General features: G+C 37.5%; 1 protein-coding gene across 3 annotated transcripts in view; it reads right to left on the bottom strand.

Moving 5' to 3' along the window:
• Window positions 1-13,209, bottom strand: part of MYH10 (myosin heavy chain 10) — a 214,955-nt gene that overhangs the window by 83,595 nt on the left and 118,151 nt on the right. The window lies entirely within an intron of this gene.

Consider the following 13,209-nt stretch of genomic DNA (forward strand, 5'->3'; position numbering starts at 1 on the left):
AAGAATGAATGGGAATCATGAGAGATGTCCTGGAGACAGAACCAGCAAGATTTGTCAATTGGATATGTGGCATAAAAGTGAGGAGTTAAGGCATTACACACTTACTTGAGCAACTAGGAGGATGCTCTTAAGAATAACAGAGAAATTCACAAAAGGGGATGGTTTGGCAAAAAGATAATGGGTTCTGTTTTCAACATGCTGAGTTAGAAATACTAATGGGACATCCAGATCAAAATGTCCAAAAGGCAGTTGGTGATTCAGGACTAGTCTCACAAGAGAAACTAAGACTGAACATAGACCTGGGAATCATCTACATAGAGATAACTACATGCATGGTAACTGGAGCCAGGACAGCTCTAGACTGTATGTGTACACACTATAGTTAGTGGGTTACATACATGATGATCCAGTAGAGGAAAATGAAGAGTGACAAAACAGGAAGGAGGATAAAGAGGAGAGAGAGCTATGTCATGAAAACCCAGAGTAGGGAGTATTCAGAAGAGGAGGCTGCTCAACAGTGTCAAACATAGCAGAAAGGTCAACAAGGATGAGGACTGAAGAAAAATCAGGAATTTTACAATTATAGTAACTTGGGGAGAAAATTTTTACCTGAGTGATATGGTTTGGTCATTTTAATTTCTTTTGAATTTTAAAAATGGCTCTGCTGAATGCCAAAGTAACAACTCTGTCCTCTTACTCAGAAGCCTATAAATGGAGAAAGCTCCCCCACAAATAGTCCTAAGGTTTGATCAGATACATTAGTGGTTCTTAGAACTACAGGATCCTAATGAATCCAAGGGACCTTCAAGACCACCTAGTCTAGTATCCTATCAAATGCTGGAATCTCTTTAAAACATTACATTCTCTAGGACTATGTTCTTTAGAACATAGTTTAAAAATCTAAACTATTCCGTTTGCTCAAGTTGTCAAATGCATCTACAAGTTCCACACTTACAGCAGATTCGGAATTCATTGAGAATGACATCTTACAAATCCTGGCACCTACTCTATTCCTCAAAATTTTATTCCAACTATTTTTGTTTTATTTTGTGGTAGCAAAGGACTGGAAACTGAGTTGGGTAACAGTTGTACATGAATATGATGAAATACTATTGTGCTTTAAGAAAGGATGAAAAGGATGGTCTCAGAGAAACCTTGGAAGACTTATATGAGCAGATGCAGAGTGAAGTGAATAGAACCAGAATGATTTATCATCATTTAACAGCAATACTGTAAAGATAATCAACTCTGAAAGAATTATGAACTCTGTTTAATGCAACCTTATGAGCCATGATTCCAGAGGACTCATGATGAAACATGCTGTCCAACTCCTGTCAGAGAGGTGAACTCAGAGTACAAATTAAGACTTGATTTTTTTTAAACATGGTAAATGTAGGAATTTATTTTCTTCAACTACACATGTTTATAATGAGATTTTTTTTTTTTAGTTCTCCAATTAAGAGTGGGGAAAGATGAGAGGGAAGGGTGCATTTTCACTGATTGGAAAAAAATAGTCAATGGATTTAAATCAAAATTCTTTAAAAATTTATTTTATCACTTCCCTTCTGCCTTCTCTTCCCTCCTTTTCCCTCCCTGTGGTCACAAAAGCGATAACTTTACTTACTAAGGCCAATAATTCTGATTCTTTCTGATCTCATTCTCACCTCTTTGCTCAAGGACCTTCTCTCTTGTATATCTTCAATCACTCCTCTATTTGCTCCTTCCTATCCTCCTACAAACATGTACAAGTCTTTCCTATATATATATACATACATATAAAAATTCTTGGATACTTCTGTCCCACTCCAAAAGAGTCTCATCTTTCTCTTACCCTTCACAGTGAAACACTTGTACTGTATTACTCTTTCCTTTCTTAGCTTCAGGGACACAACATTCTCTTGGTTATCTTCTTACTTCTGTTACTACTTCTTACCAGTTGCTCAACTTTTTCCTTACCCCTTAAGGTTAAGTTCTGTCCCTGACTCTTTTCTCTCCTTTCTCAACATTTTCTCCCTTCACAATTAAATTTATTCAACTACCATCTATATGCTAATGACTGAAAAAAATTTCTAGTCTTGACCTTTCCACTGAGTTTCAAAGCCAAATTTCTACCTGCCTAAAGGACATCTCCACCTATATGCTCTCTGCCTTCAAACATCACATCCAAAAGATTTACCTTCTTGACTAAAACTCAGATTTCTTCCTGTCAGTGGCATCACCTTTCATTGTTCTGTGTCACCTTGATATTACATTTCTCCTTCCCTCTCTCTCTAAAATATCATCAGTAACCAAGTCCTATAAATTCTGCCTCATCATGTCCAGCTCCTCTTTATTCTCCTTCCATTAGCCTAGTTCAAGTCTTTTTTACCATGTGCTTGGGCTATTGCAAGTTTTCCTGCCTTGCTCTATTTGTCTTCCCACTACATTGGGCCCATTCCAGGCATGAGTCTGCTCCAAAATCATTATAGCTGCCTTGCCAACTTCAAACTCTTTTTTTTGACATTCAAGGCCCCTTACAACATGGTACAACTAAACTTTTTTGCTTATGCCATATTTTACACATTTGATGTCCCACCCAAATGACACTATCCCCTAGACAGGTCTTGTGCTTTCTTACCTCTTCTTTCTGTATTTCCTGTGGGTTCACTGCTAGCTTTCAATGGCTGCATTCCTTTCAATCCTTTAAAGTTGAGGCTCCAATGCCACCTCCTTCATGATGCTTTCCTTCCTTGACTTTGCTCTCATCCCCCGAGATATCACAGAGCACTTTTTTTTTAAACTTCTCTATTGTTTCTGTTGTAATCATTGTCTTACCTCTTTACTAGACCAAAAACATGATGGGAGCAGAGACTGTTTTTTACTTAACTCTAAGGCCTAGAATATTGTATATAGTGAGCAGTTAATGAAGTTCTATTGATTTTACTAAATCAAGACTGAATTCACTGCCTAAATTGTGAACCTCAAAGGTCAAGAACAGTCCTAACACTGACCTGACTTCAGTAACTGAATTGAATAGTAACAGTAGACTCCAAGACAGGGAATATCAGAGGAAATTAATAGTATTATTACCATTATTATTATTATGTTTCCCAGGGGGCAAAGTGAGTGTGTGTGTGTGCTTGTTCCAATCTGTAATTTCAATGTCAGTCAGTCACTAAACATTTATTAAGCCCTGCTATGCTCCAGGGACAGCTAGGTGGCACAGCAGACAGAGCACCAGGTCTGGAGTCAGGAAGTCCTGAGTTCAAATCCAGCATCAGACACTCACTAGCTATATAATCCTGAGCAAATCACTTAATCCTGTTTTCTTCAGCTTCCTAATCTATAGAATGAGCTGGAGAAGAAAATGGCAAACCATTCCAGTATCTTTGTTGAGAACACCCCAAATGGGGCAAACAAAATAGCTGAACACAAATGAAATGGCTAAATAACAACAATGTGCCAGGCACTGTACTAAGCTCTGCGGATGCAAAAAGAGGCAAGAGAAACTGAGATGGGTTTCCTATAAGAAGATGGGGTTTTAGCCGGGCTTAAAGAAAGCCAGTAGTTAGAAATGAGGACAGCATCCTAGGCATGGGGGACAGTCAGAGAAAATACCCAGACCTAAGAAGTTGAGTGTCTTGTTCATGGAATGGCAAGGAGGCCAGTGTTACTAGATTGAAGAGTACATGATGGGAAGAAAGGTATGAAATGACTAGAAACATAGCAGAGGGCTAGGTTATGAAAGGTAAGATGATTTTTTTATTTGATCCTGGCGGCAAGAGGGAATCACTAGAATTGAGAGAATATGTGTGCATGTATGGAGGGGCAGGGTTTGGGGAGGCAGTCAGACCTGTGCTTTAGGAAAATCACTTTAGTGGCTGAATGGAGGACAGACTGGATAGAAGGGAGACTTGAAGCAGTCAGACTGACCAGTAGAACCTACACCAGAGTGATGGAAGTGTCAGAGGAGAGAAGACATATTTGAGAGATGTTGCAATGGTGAAATCCTTGGCAACAGCATAGATATGAGAAACAATGAGGAGCTCAGGACAATTCCTATGTTGTGAACCTGAGGGACTGGGAGGATGGTGTTGCCCTCAATAGCAGTAGGTAAGGTCTATGGGGAGGCTTTAGGGGGAAAGATAATGATAATTACCTGTATAAAAACTCTTGATAAGGAAACTCCCTTTATTAATGTGGATTGGCAAATTAAGAATCTTAGAGGATGTTAGTCCTATTAGAAAGTAATCTCCTTTTGGGTAGGAATAGTTCAGTTCTTCGTATTTGAAACTTCAATGCCTAGCACACTGACTGGCACATAGTAGGCACATAATAAATACTTGTTGATTGATTGAAGTGACTTGTCCATAGTCACCAAGGCAAGCCCTCTAAATATTACTGCTTCTTATACTATTTGAAAGTCACCAAACCCTCCGAAATTCTTTAATAAATCTAGGAAGTCTAAGGGCTTCTGGGTAACACACATGAATTTAAGGGTAAAGAAATAACTTAAACTCCTAACCACAATGCTATCACAGGAACCAATCTCCACAATTCTATCACAGGTAGACCAATCTCCAACTTTCAATTTTTCTACTCATGATTTCTACTACTCTCTGGGGTCAGCATTCTTTGGGTTTTGGAGCTGTCCTTTCTCCTAGAGAAGACCTGTTTAGCATAACTACAACTCTGGCAGATATCTTGTCCTCACACCTGATGCCCATTTTCCCCTGAAGAACAGGAAGGAAAGGGCTATCAGAGATGGGAACCTAACATTAATAAGTTAAAATGGTGGTTTTAATCACAAAAAGTAGTATGTTTTGAAAAGAAGCTAATTTTTGTTTGAGACTTGAGGTGTTTTCAATCACTTGAGAAATTTTAATCTAGCCATTCCAAGAACTCAATTATATTTTCCCAGTTGTTAACTTTCTCAATTTCATTCAATAACTCAAAGGGAGATAATAATAATAACTATACTACCTATATCGATATCAATGAAAATGTATGTTAGACAATATAGAAATATGAAGTACGATTAATTCTAAGCAATCTGAGGTCACTAATCTTGATCAGGATGCACTACAGAGAAGCAAGGATAAAAGGTACCAATACTGAACTCTATCCAACAGAGTCAAACATAAACATAATAATTCAAACACAGCATAGTTCCATTTACTATTGCAGCCCCAACCTAGATTCAGTTTTAGTATTTCAAAGTAGTTTAAAAGAAGCCAAATAGATCTCTTTTTGCTTTTTTAAGCAGACCTGTATTTTCATTGTTTTAGAGAACTCCCAACTCTCTAATTACTAATGTAGACTAGTACAATAGAAAATTGCCTGGGATAAGGAAAGGTTAAGGAACTTTCATAATTACACAGTCGTATAGTCCTGTGTGTCATGACACACCATGGGAAGGACTTGAATTCAAGTCTTCCTGACCCAGAAGCTGGTTCTATTCCCTATAACATGCTAAATATTACAAATATATTCTTACAATGTAATGGTGACATGCAAAAATCTGAAACAACTATGTGTCCACCACATTTTATTGTTTAAATTCTTAAAATTCCTCAGCACTGCACTTTAAAATTGGCTTTAAAATTTTTAAAAGGCAAATAATGTACCAAAAGCTACCTAACACCAATATTTAATTATTTCAAAAGTGTGTATCAAAATGGCACTATTCAAAAAGGTAATCACATACCTTTTAATTTGCAGGCCTGTAATAGCTGTGTATAAAATAATAAGCAAAATGTAGGCAGTAGCAATTGAACTGGTATGCACTCAAACAGTTGCTTTGAGGCAGTATAATAAGAGCATGAAATGAAAGAATCATGCAAACCTATGAGCAAAAATAACCAAACCTCCCCCCAACCCCAAACCAACAATCCATTCCTCCTCCCTCTCCCACCCCCTCATATCCCCCCACCCAAAAAAAAGGAGAAAAAAAAAGTTTTCCTGTGGGAATACAATCCTTTGGCTTTGAGAAGACCTACAGTTTTTATACATTCACCTGGTAGATCATGAAGACCAGAAATATTGTCATAGAAAGAAGCTCTCTGAATATTCTGAATCTCTAAGGCAGAGAAACAGCAAAAAACAGAAGGACAGAAGAGCAGATACATAAAACACTTTCGTTAGTACGCAGAACATTTGAAATCACAAGTAAACTTTGAAATTGGGCTATAAAAATAACCAGGCCATAACATATTCCATGCAAATATATATAGGATTTTCACATTTGGACAGGGTACTTTATAGAATAATTAAATCTGATGAATCTAAGAGATGAGAGCTATGACATTCTTGATAGAAGGAACTTCTGGGTAAAGAAGCTTCCTCTATCAATCCATGTCAGAACCTTCTCTTTAGCTCACAGTCTTAAAAAGTTTCCTAAAGCACTGAGAGGTTAAGTGATTTGCCCAGAGTCACACAGTCAGTATGTCAGAGTCAGTGCTTGCACCCAAGTCTTTCCTGGCTTCGAGGCCAGCTTTCTTCATCATTGCCTCTCTGATGAAACTGAGGGTGGTTAAATTTACTGGAAAGCATAGTAATTGGGAAGAAAGTTGATTCCAGACTCTGTACATATACATATCATGATCAGTATTTCACAACTTTTATTAAGCTTTTCCCCCTTATAAGTGAATGGTGTGGTATTGTTAGAGTTATTTGTGTGTAAGACTACTTTTACTCTATAAACACTATGCGCTTTCAAATGAAGCAAAGTTATAGTAACTTAAGGGACTAAAAGGAATGTAAAAATCAGTTCATTTTATATCTAAATAGACTAATAAATGTGTTGCTTTAATTATTTCAACAGGAAAATTGTAAATGTTGGTGATAATGGCATGCAGACAACTATAATAAAGTGAAATTCAAAAGTGCTACTGTACCATACTGTTAAAAATCTACAAAGTAGTAGATATGAATTTTCTAATGAAGCTGAATGTTTTTCAAGTAACTACCAATTACAATTATTCACGAAAATGTCTGATAAGTCACAGTACATTTTATGAAATATCTGTAATGAAAAATTTCTTTTCACAAGAACCTTACTGGATAATAACCTGGATTAAAGGATAAAATTGTCAGCTCATGAAAAGAAATTTGTGTTCAAAAAGGAATTCCCAAAATTACATGTGAGAGTATATGAAAACACACATAGGCTGGGGGCACTATGTCTCTAGTGCAGGGCTGCCATCAATGAATCTTACTTCTCCTTGTTTAACCCTCAGAAAAATCTGTAAAATCCGAATACAATCTTTGTTTCAGAAGAAAATAAGAGGGTTTAAAGCTAGCTTAACCACTTTATACTCACTGTTAGCATATCCTCATGAGGTAATTAAGTTATCTTTAGAGTTAACTTACCTTTTTCCCTTGTATATTTAAGTGCAGCGCAAAAAGAGAAACCATGTACCTTGCTAGTTTTTATATATGTCAGGAAAAAAAAAATTTGTCCATCCCAACTCACTTCTTTTTTTCCTGAGAGTGAGTAATTTAAAAAGAATCCCTAAGAAAAATCATTCGTCCTTCAAAAACTATCCAAATCTCAGACTTCAACTGAATTCACACATGCAAGTCAAATTTGGCATTGCTATAACCACCACCATTTGCAATTGAAAGTCCCTTGATGGTTGTGCTCAAGTCAGCTTCTTCTTGCTTTTCACTTCAAAATTTCTTCACTTTATGTCTATAGATGTTGATGCCTAAAAGTTTGCCTTGCAAATAATAGATGCTCTGAAACTACTACTGCTTAAAGCCTTGACACTGCCAGTGGAAGATATCAGAAGTTAGTGATAGCATGGTGCTGTAAGAAAGGAGAATCAGGATGGAGGTGGTCCAGGTAAGTTAAGAAGCAGAATTAGCCTCCAATTTTTCACCTAAGAGTGTATTGACTTACAAGTGCTATTGTAAGATACTAGAAGGAGTAATTGTGTCATATTTCTTTGTATTTCCCTCAGGGTCTTAAAAACTAGTTCAGTATAAGTGCTCAATAAAAACTTACCGAATGAACTTGAGAACCTTTGATGAACCTAAAAAGCCTCTCTGAGAAAATACAAAATAATGTCTCTGACCTTAAGATCTTTTTATATCCCTAGGAAAATATACTTCAGTCAGAATCAGGAGTAGAATCTAGATCCAAATTATAATTTAATGTTGCCAATAATTCCAAATGTCTATTTTTCTTTTCATGAGAAAGAATGCCATACATAACAACTTTTTAAGGCATCAAAGGATCAGTATCCACCTGAATCTCCTCTCGTATTTTAAAATCTTTCCATTTCCACTGATAATAACATGACTCATATAGCTTCCTTTTTTCTACCCCATCTTCTATAAAAATAAAAGAAGAGATTATCTTTGAGGTTACTTCCAACTACAGAACTCCTTATGATATTTGGAAAATTAGATGGGTCATCATCAAGAATACTGAACATCCTTACCACATAAATCCTCAACCTTCTCATTCTTCTTCACCCTATATCTTAAACCGTACCATCTCACAGAAGTGTACTACCCTTAAGATGTTAAACTCTAAAATTCTATATTCTCACAACCTTCTTGCTTTCAGTTTCTCTGACTCACTATCAATAGAGGAGCTAAAATTTTCCCACACTCAAGTCTTCTAACTCACATGCTTCCAGCAAATGACAGCCTCACATTTCACAAAATTAAGTCCACCAAGCAGAAACTCCTTCAACTCCTATAATTTCTCCCCTTTCCTTCCTGTCTTAGGACCTTACTCTTGCAATCCTCCAGTTCTCATGCATCTTCAATATCATAGGAGCCAGTATCATCCTATATCTCACCTTCCCTTCAACTCCAAACTTTTCAGTAAAGTCTTCTCGACTGAAGACATTCATGTCCTCACTAGCTATTCTCTCCTCATGCCTTGGATTCAGTATGCCTAAAACAAAAATTCATTATCTTTTTCCTAAAAAAACTCCCCTTTTACTCTCAAAAGTAGCAGCATCCTCCCAGACTCTTCACTAGCATTCAACTCATCTGTCCAATCTACTTCCATGTCTTGTGTCTACCTTTACAAAATGTCTCATTTTGTCACAAAATGTCCCATATTTCATTCTCTCTACTCATACAGCTGACACCCTGGTACAGGTCCTCATCACTCCAAGATCAGACTACTGCAAAAACCTTCTGATAGGACTCCCTGCTTCAAGTTTCTCCCCATTCTGATCTATCCTCAATTTAGACTGACAAAGTGATTTTCCTAAAGGGAAACTTGACTATGTGCCCCCTTAAAATCAATAAACTCCAGTAACTCTTCCACCTTTAGGATCAAAATATAAAATTATCATTTGGTTTTTAAAGCCTTTTCATCACTGGGCCCCTTCCAACCTTTCAAATCTCCTTATATTTTATTCCCCTCCACATTTTTTAAAAACATAGTGACACAATCTTGTTATTCTTCAAACACAACACTCCATCTTCTAATATCATGTTTGTTTGTTTTTTTACTGGTTTTCCCTCCACGTCTAAAACACTCTCCTTCCCCGTCTGTGCCTCTTGGCTTCCTTCAATACTCACTTCAAATCACTTTTTTTTTTTTTTTGCTATTTGGAGGGGAGAAGGCAGGGGGCAATTGGGGTTAAGTGACTTGCCCAAGGTCAGTGTTAAGTGTCTGAGGTCAAATTTGAACTCAGATCCGCCTGACTCCAGGACCTGTGCACTATTCACTAAGCCACCTAGCTGCCCCTCAACTCACTTCTTCAGGAAATCTTCCTATTACTAAAGGTTTCCCTTTGCAAATACTTTCTATTTATACCATATATATCTTCAGTCTATAATTATTTGCATGCTTTCAGGAGCAGGGACCATGTTTTTGTCCTTTATTGTATGCCTAGTGCTTATGACAGTAGTGGGAGTTTTATAAGTTTTCCTATTTCCATCACCCTACAAAAACTATTTTACTCAAAGGTCAACAACAGGTTTCTAATCACAAAATTGGAAGATGTTTCAAAAATTCTCTTCATCCTTTACCTCTCTGAGGTATGTGACACTGTAGACCACCATAAAGCTTCCCTGTGTATATTCACTTCTCCTTTAATTTCAAAACCCCCAAATTCTCCAGGTTCACCTCTTAACACTCTAATAACTTTATTAAGTGTGTATGAAGAGGAAGTGCGGGGCGGGGGGGGGGGGGAAGGAGTAAGGAGGCAGAAGAACAGGATGGGGTTAAGCAGGGAAGCATCTGGTAAATCTTATGAATTATCTCTTCAAGTTGATAAAATTACAATGTGTGAAATGGTCCAAATAGGGTCTCTAAAGGAAGATGGGCTTGAAAATACCCTGTCCTATTTTATCTCTTATTAGTTCTGATATTTTAACTAGATGAGACTAGTTCTTAATCAAAAGACCTTAGACTAAGTGTGCAAAGTCTTTGAGAGCCACTGGATGAAATGAAATGATGTTCCTGAGTATACTGGACTTTCCATCTTCCCATCAGGGTCCTAAACACTGTCCTTGATCAGCAGGAAGCAGTGTATATATCTTCAGGAGCCAAGGACAGAACAGACTCATATGTCAACCAGCAAAGACACAAGACCATACTTAAGGGGCATTTCTTGGACACCCCATGATGGAAAAAAGACAGCAACCAAGAGCTATGTCACTCACCCCTTTGCCGTAAGTGCTCCCTGGGCTTTCCCCAACACTGTCCTGTACTTTGTACAAACCTTTGGGAGACTATGGCACAGATGTTTTTAAGGAACTGTTCTTAATAGACTACCTTAGTAAATACCCCTTTCTAAAAGTTACTTAAGGCTGGCTAACAATGCTTAATTGATAATCTTGATGGGGGTGGGGGGTAGAGGGGGGAAAACATACCGGTGAGGGCTCTAGTCAACAGCATAAGAGAAAGACAATCCTGACTGTTCCGTGGTTCCTCCAGTACTCTTATCAGTAACTAATCCAGCTTAACTCTGGGAACCCAACTTGTCTATTAAAGTAGGAATTGTTGAAAGGATGTGCCCCCAAAAGCCAATGTAGGCTACATTATTGATTTGCAAGAAGATACAGGGAACTCTTCTGGTTCAGAGAAAATGGATAATTAAGTTTATTCTGGGGGAATTAACCCTTGTCAGAAGATTTGTCCCTCCCTAGCCATAGACAACAAACATGGGGATGAGAAGAGTGGGAGGAAGGAAAAAGAAGACAATTCTTCTTCTAACAAACATCCATTCCCTCTAACTCAGTCATCAATCATATCAGTGGTAGGTCTGTGGACCAGAGGAATTCCTAGCATCCTCTCAGTAAGGTGCTAGGACACATACCTGCCTCCTTCAGGGTACTGTACAGTCCCTGTAGTATCAAATTAATGAGTGTACTTATCAAAATGATCAGTAACTCCCATAGGCAACTTCCTTTTCAACTCTTTTGTTCTCCTTTTCCTTATTTCTTAAGATGAACATTAAGCTCGGTCCTCAAGACTCTTCTTTTCCCTCTTTAAATTCTATCCCTCAGCAAACTTGATCACTCCCATGGCTGGAACTTCCACCTCCACATTGGTGATTCCCCAACTGATACTTCTTGCTTTGACCTTGTTTTCCTTTTGAACTGTCCGCAGGACATCACGACCTGGATGTCCTACTCAACTCAACACACGAAAATCTTGACTTAATTGTCAAGTAAAACTGTACTTCTTTACTTTCCTATTTCTAGCAGTGGTCTCACCATTCACTCTATCTTTCGTATTAGAAATCTTTCATTCTTTCTTTTTCCTCACTTCTCAAGTTGTATTAATTTTACCTCAAAAACAGCTTCTACATCCATTTCATTATTACTAAAATTCCTATGTTATCACCCTACTTCAGGGTGACGTTCATCACAATAGTCTTTTAAGTTTTCCCACTTGTACTCATCTTCCATCCTTCATATACACTCCTTATATGCAGATTACATCATAATATTTCAAGTAATTCCTTATTGACTACTGATTGAAGTTCATAATCCTCTCCCTGGTAACCAAAACCCTTACTACTACTCCTCAAAAAAGATGCTATGTTCCAGTCAAAAGATTTAGACATCACCTAGTCCATTTCATTCATTCTATAAAAGACATAATTATAACCTATAGAACTTAAGTGACTTGACCAAGGACATACAAGTGATAAGAAGCAGAGACAAGATTCAAACCTAGGTCCAATCACTCCAAATCCACCAATCTTTCCATTCCAACCTAGAACCTATCCAAATATGCATTTTGATTTCCTATCTGTTCTGTCTGGGATGAATAAATTCACATATTCCCCTGTCAAAATCCTACCATTCACTTAAGACTTGACTCACCAAATGTCAAACTTCATGATTCTCTCCGATCAATTCAGGTCTGAGTTTTCATTCTCTTATCTGTTATCAAACACATGCCCTTAATTCTTGTTATTATTTATTGAAGGTATTTGTGTTGCCTTACAAAACTATGTATATACAAGGATACATATAGTAGGAGAGAAATGGATCTGTGATTTCACTGGTATAAGAACAATCTGGGTGAAGAAAAATCGTCTAAGAATACAAGTTGGCAACCTTTCTGAAACTTAAGCCTTTCAGAGTTGTTTGAACACTAAGTGACTTAACCAGGGACCTACATATAGCTGGTATATCAAAGGCAGGATTTAAACCCAAGTGTTTCTGGTTTCTAGGCCAGACATCCAGTAGGCCAAAAGTCTCTTACAGTAGGCACGCAACAAATACTTCTTGCTGAATGATTGACTGACCATTTCATTCCTCTACTCCTGAACATGTGTTCTGTGGTAGATTGTTCACTACCCCCTAAGACAGACCTGATCATACCATTTTTCAGTAGGAGATATAATTTTTCATAGTTCCTGGTGATGAAACAATTCTCACATGGCCCTCAAGATTGAATTCACTTAAGAATATTGTGTTACTCAGTAACAACAAACAATTTTCATTTAATGCCTGAAAGTACTGAAGCTTCTACTTTATTGTTGGAAACCAATCTCCTCTCCCTGATTCTTTGGAACTTGAGTTTAGCTCCACTATCACCCTCATTCCCACTTAGGCCCAGGTACTCATAAACAAGTACCTTCATCACAAGTTTCACATATACATTCCAAAAGACATCCTGTTCCTGAAAGAATTAATTTCACTGGGCAGTAGGCACTCACCCAGAAAGTCATACTGGTTCTCTGTATCACTCTCCTTTCTTCCCGTTACTTTTTTCATTTGCTACATGTGCCTATTTCT

Source organism: Petaurus breviceps, unplaced genomic scaffold (genome assembly GCF_028583685.1).
Source record: "Petaurus breviceps papuanus isolate PSGF00001 unplaced genomic scaffold, PetGlider_PUasm1.0 673, whole genome shotgun sequence".
Taxonomy (NCBI): Eukaryota; Metazoa; Chordata; class Mammalia; order Diprotodontia; family Petauridae; genus Petaurus; species Petaurus breviceps.